This window comes from Mus caroli, chromosome X (assembly GCF_900094665.2).
Source record: "Mus caroli chromosome X, CAROLI_EIJ_v1.1, whole genome shotgun sequence".
NCBI classification, from domain to species: Eukaryota; Metazoa; Chordata; class Mammalia; order Rodentia; family Muridae; genus Mus; species Mus caroli.
In genome coordinates, this window is record NC_034589.1 from 33,311,602 (window position 1) to 33,318,172 (window position 6,571).

The 6,571-nt window shown below is 42.4% G+C and overlaps 1 pseudogene; it reads right to left on the reverse strand.

Moving 5' to 3' along the window:
* Positions 1 to 3,734: 3,734 nt before the first annotated feature.
* On the reverse strand, positions 3,735 to 5,186 carry LOC110287119 (annotated as a pseudogene).
* Between the last annotated feature and the right edge of the window lie 1,385 nt (positions 5,187 to 6,571).

Below are 6,571 nucleotides of genomic sequence, written 5' to 3' on the forward strand. Positions count from 1 at the left end.
ATTTACATTTCAAATGTTGTCCCCTTTTCTTGTTTCCCCTCCAAAACACCCCCTATCCCATTCCCCTCTACCTCTGCTCATAAACCTACCCACTCCTGCTATCCTGGTCTGGCATTCCTGTACACTGGGGCATTGAGCCTTCAAAGGACTAAGGGTCTCTTCTCTCATTGATGTCCCACAAGGCCATCCTCTGCTATGTATGAGGCTGGAGCCATAGGTTCTGCCATGTGTACTCTTTTGTTGTTGGTTTAGTCCCTGGGAGCTTTGGGGGTACTGGTTGGTTCATATTGTTGTTCCTTCTTTGGGGCTGCAGACTCTTTCAGCTCCTTTGGTCCTGTCTGTAGCTCCTACATTGGGGACCCTGTGCTCAGTCCAATGGATGGCTATGACCATTCATTTCTGTATTTTTCAGGCCCAGGTAGAGCCTCTTAGGAGACAGCTATATCAGGCTCCTGTCAGCAATCTGGGTTTGGTAACTGTATATGGGATGGATCCCCAAGTGGGACAGTCTCTGGATGACCTTTCCTTCATTTTCTGCTCCACATTTTATTTTCTGTATCTCCTCCAATGGGTATTTTGATCCCCCTTCTAAGAAGGACCAAAATATCTACAATTTGGTCTTCCTTCATTTTTCAAACCCTGACATGCCAATTTGTGTTCTGAGGTCATGACACCCTAAATTATGCTTTTAAGGAAGATTTCTCTAGCCATATCATCAGGGATTTTGTGTACCAGGCTCATTTTTGTTCTAAGATCAATGTTAGAGAGGGTTTTCTTGGTTTTCTGCCAAAGGAAATGAAGAGCACAAATAAGTACTTGATCAAAGTACCCTGGAGGTTGAATACCTGTCCTGCTCCTGTGGAGAAGTTACCTTGACCAAAAAGCACAACCCCCCAAGGGATATTTTATTTGTTTTTACTTCAATTTTTCCTGATGTGTTGGAGATGATTCCTATGTAAAGCCTTCCACTGAAGGAAAAGGGGTCTAGGCAAGCAAGATGAAGAGATGTCTCACCAGTCATGTGGTGTTTTAAGGGAGGCACAAAGGATCAGGACAATGGATTTGTCCCAAGGGGTATGATAGCTCATACCACTTGACTAAGCTCTTTTAATTCATTGCCCTGGTAGGGATAAACTGGTAAGTCTAGGGGCTGGGAACAAGTGGATTGATCATAAACAGGGAAAGCCAAGGTGTGTTTTCCATTATGAGCAAGTTTGAAGGAGTCTCTGATCTTGTATAATTGCCTGTGTATATCAAACAATTATGGAGGAAAGACATAATTTACCCCTTCACCATAATCAGTCCCTCAATGCCTCTCAAATCAATGGTAAAGGAGAAAGGAAGAACAAGCTCATCCTTAGATCTAGATGGCAAGGCAAGATGCCAGCGTCCCTCAGAGGGGAGTACTCACTCTCTTCTGCAAGTCCCAGAGGGTCCCTGTTTAGGTGCCAGATATAGTTCCCCTCCTAATTGGCCATCGTACATTGGTGATCTCAGGATGTGGAGGATCTGGTAAGCAGGTTCCAAAGTGGCTGTGTGTATGGTAGGTATAAATGACCTGGGAGATTGAGTCAGAAGACAGCTTGTTCACTGAAATAGAGGAGCCAACTTATATAGCTTGGGTCAGAAGGAAGGGGAGGAAAAAGAACAAGAGAGGAAGTGCTTTAGCCAGAGCAGGGACTTTACAATCATATCAGCTATATTAGCAGACTTCAGGTTACATGATTTCTGCTAACCTAATTCTCGGGTGGGAAAACAAAAGCCTGTCCAGCTTTATCATGACATGGCCTTCATCTCAATGGAATTGAGTAGGCCCAAGTCTGATCTGCTTAGGGAGTGATCCACTCTTGCTGTGTTCTCTGAGAGCTGTCCTGAGTACTAGCAGCATTATAGGTAACCCCTCATCTGGCTTGGGAACCCACATATGTAGAGAACCAGCGATCAATAACAGAAGTTATTCCTCAGGTGCTGACCACTACTGAGATGACAAATATTTTAAATTCAGACTCCATTTTAGAGAACCTGACTGTTGAGGTAAATCTCCAACCCAAATAAGCCCGGGCAATGAAAACACAACTCAATTGATATGAATACATGTTGCATGCTTAGATTGGGCAGGTCTACCACTACACTACCATCTTCCCCATATAAAAGTCTCCCTTAGAACTTGTGATTTCTCCAGGCCAGGTGCTTCTGCTCTGCTTTTCTTCTTCCTTCTCCTCTGTGTCCTCTCTCTCTCTCCCATTTTCCTCCTCCTTCTCTCTTCTCACCTTCTGCCCCACCTTCCCTTTATCTGCCCAATCATCAGCTCTTCTTTATTTTACAAATTAAGGTGGAAAGCAGGTTTACAGGAAATCACCTGAGTGCTGACTCATTCCTTGTTTGTAGCCCCTCACAGGAGAAAGGAATTAACATCAAATATAATTAGCCCCAGGACTATTCATAACACCTGACCTGAGTTTGAACTCAGGTAAACAGGCTGGCACCTAGCATTAGTTTCCAAGTTGACCCCTGTCTTAGGGTTTCTATTCCTACACAAACATCATGACTAAGAAGCAAGTTGGGGAGGAAAGGGTTTATTCAGCTTATAGATCCACATTGCTGTTCATCACCAAAGGAAGTCAGAACTGGAACTCAAGCAGGTCAGGAAGCAGGAGCTGATGCAGAGGCCAGGGAGGGATGTTACTTACTGCCTCGCTTCCCCAGGCTTGCTCGGCTTTCTTTCTTATAGAACCCAAGACTACCAACCAGTCCCAGGATGGTACTACACACAAGGGGCCCTTCCTGCTTGATCACTAATTGAGAAAATGCCTTAGAGCTGATCTCATGGAGGCATTTCCTCAACTGAAGCTCCTTTATCTGTGATAACTCCAGCCTGTGTTAAGTTGACACACAAAACCAACCAGTACACCCTGCAACAAAACCGGAGCCTAGCTCTAGTCTCTAGGCTAATCCCCAGCAAGACCAGTGTTTCCATGTTACACCCTTAACAAGACCAGCATTCTCCCAATAAACCTGTATTCCCAGGTTACAAGCCTACCCCCTGCCTAAGGACCACCAATGCAGAGGAGAACAAAAGTTAAGTTTATGATATGACTCTAAGCACCAGTCAAGTAAGTTAAGGCCACAGTAGAGTTCCCATTAGATGCTTGCACACATAGTCCCTGCTTGCTGCTTACTATAAAGCCTTGCCCCACAGAAATTTGGGGCTCCACCTCCAAAACTATCCTGGGTGATGGTGGTACTTTGGAGGGGCCCAAACTAGCTCGAATAGTATGAAGACCCTGCTATGAGTTGCAACAGATTGGCTCCTGTCTGTGGTTTGAAGGATCACTAACATTTCCCTGGCACAACACTACTTTTGGTGAGGCAGGTTATTTCTTTGGCCTAGATCGAATTGAGTAGGTCAGGCTGCCTATACAATGTGCTGCAGGGATCTACCTGCCTCAAACACCACTGTGAATTTTATATGGATACTATGGATTGAACTCAGTTTTTCATGCCAGATTGGTAAGCATCTCACTGACTTACCTATCTCTTTTGGCCCTTGGATACATTTTATTTGTTTCTGTTGCCTGATTTCTCTAGCAGGAGCTTTAATCTCTGTACTTAATGTGTCTTTGTCTGGTTTTCTATCTCAGAGAAAGTTGCTGTAAATTATCATTTTTATTAAATTTCAAGTTTATTTTAATATAAATTTATTTTATTTAATATAAATTTTATTTAATATAAATTTATTGAAGTGTCTTTGGACCCACCATATCCTTGGGTTTCACCCACTCATCAAACTACTCTGAGATAGCTAGGTTCGATTGCCATTTCCTTTAAGGTTAATCCTTTCTTGTGTGTGGTCGTGGCAGTCTTCTGTGCTTTGTCATTCTCTAAAAGCAGATTAAGAACTGTGACAGACATCCAAGACTCTCTGTGTTATTGTTCCTCTCTGTGTTGGCTTGGATACCCACCACACAGTTCTCTGTGAAAACCCTGAAGCATCCATCCCCCAACAGCCTAGCCAAGTGCAACACATTCTTAATCCTTGGTTTAAAAACATTCAGTTCAAAATGTCCATTTCTGCCTCCAACAGTAACCATAACATGATTCCCCAGGACTTGGGCTGTAACCATGGTCATCGCTTCACACTGAGTAAGGTTCACTTTTCCTGAAATGCTGCTGCTCCCTGACTCATTTTCAGGCAAGATAAGCTCTCTGAAACCTGAACCAAGGAAGTGAATATCATTTGCTATCTTCATCAGACTGTAGGCAGTAGTGTTCATGGCTCATTAAACTCCACCAGAGCATCATGAGCCACCAGAGCTTCAAACTTATTCTGGGCTGTGACAAAAGGCAAACCTGTGAGTGTCACTATTTTGCAGCCACCTTTTCTGTGAAACAGATCCTGGTGTTTAATCCTTTCCTAACAGCTGTGCCTCCAGCATTGAGCTCATAGATTTTTAGCATATTGGCTTTTATTCTCTCCATCACATACTGGACTTGTTGAACATAACCAGTGAATTCCTGCCCAAGAGTGGAACAGCCTCCTGGTGTCAATTCACCTGATTCTGATGACCTGCACAAATTCTTTGGATTTTGCACTGGGAACATCATACAGCTTATATAGTCCTGGCAACAGGACCTTGTGAACTTACACCTCAGTGACAATGTGCATTGCTGTGGGGAAGGTGTCATTGGAGCTCTGGCTTTTATTAAAATGATCATTAGGGTGCACAGAGGTCTTGTTGCCAAGTTCCCCTCCTAACATTTCACTTGTTCTGTTGCTAATGACTTCATTTACATCCATGATTGTCTGGATTCCTGATCCAGTATGCCACACAAACAGAAGAAAATTATCATTTAGTTTACCTTCAGCTACCTCATCTGCTGCCTTCATTACTGCACTAGTAATCTTTGAATCAAGCCCATAACCTTGGTTTACAGCAGCAGCAGCTCCCGTCAATATGCCAAAAGCTTTAATGGCTGGGATTGGTATATATTCTGTTGTACCTCCAATCTTAAAGTTCATCATAGATTTCAGTCTGAGCACCATAATACTTACCAGTTGGGACCTTAAGTTAACCAAAGGTGTCTTATTCTATACAGAAGGAGTTTTGGCTTGCTATTGGCATGATGTTCAGAGCACACTGAGGGAGCTTAGCCTCTTCCCCTGACCCTGCAGTTCTGGAGGACATGGCTCACAGGAGGCAATGCACAAGCATGCAAAGAGATGGAGTGAGTGGTATGTGGTGTTGCTGTAAGTGGGTGGAAAGCTGAGCCCCAAATATCTTTTATAACATGTTTATTTTTCATTTGTTTACTAATTATTATTTTACAACCCAATCTCAATCTATCTCAGTTTACCCTCCTTCCTCTTATCCCAGCCCTGTCCTCTTACCTCCTATCCCTCCATCAATTCCTCCTCCTGTACTCCTCAGAAAAGAGGAGGCCTCTGATGGATATCAACCAGCCTTGTCATACCAAGTTGCAGTAAGACTAGGGATATCTTCTGTTGAGGCTAGATAAGGCATCCCAGATAGATTAAAGGTATTCACAGTCAGGAAATGTAGTCAGAGTCAGCCCCTCCTCCCACTTTTGGAGTCTCACATGAAGACCCAGCTGTACAACTGTTACATATGTGCAGGGAGCCTATCCCATGCTCTCTGGTTAGCAATTCAATCTCCAATCACCTATTTGACTCAGGTTAGATGATTTTGTAGGTTTTCTAGTGATACCTTTGATCTTATTGGTTCCTTCAACCTTTCTTCACCCTCTTCAACAGGATTCCTCAGAATATCATTAATAGTGTCATGGCATGGGTCTTAAGATGTGCCTGTTATTGGTTGGTCTGATAGGATAGAGGGGGTATTCCAATTCTTTGTACCTGTTAAGATGTTCTTTGTGACTGAGTACGTGGTCAATTTTGGAGAATGATCCATGAATTGCTGAGAAGAAGGTATATTCTTTTGCATTTTGGTAAAATGTTCTGTAGCTATCTGTTATATGCATTTGAGTCATGACATGTTAGTTTCATTTTTTTTCATTTTTTCTCTGTTTAGTTTCTGTTTTGTTTTTTGTTTGTTTGTTTTTTACAAGAAGTTGGGCCCTTATAATTTTTTAATTTATTTTTTATTTTTTTCTTTATTTTTTTTTTTAGGGAAACAGAGGCTAATTTAATGAAACTTGAGAAAGAAGTGGGTTAAAACAATTATCATCAACCATTAGATAATCATACTAAACATTGCCATCAATAAGACAAAAAAACCACCAACAGATTGGGAAAGGATCTTCACCTATCCTAAATCAGATAAGGGTCTAATATCCAATATATATAAAAAACTCAAGAAGGTGGACTCCAGAAAGTCAAATAACCCCATTAAAAAATGGGGCTCAGAACTGAACATTCCTCTGTTGAGGGGCATCTGGGTTCTTTCCAGCTTCTGGCTATTATAAATAAGGCTGCTATGAACATAGTGGAGCTTGTGTCCTTCTTACCGGTTGGGACATCTTCTGGATATATGCCCAGGAGAGGTATTGCTGGATCCTCCGGTAGTACTATGTCCAATTTTCTGAGGAACCG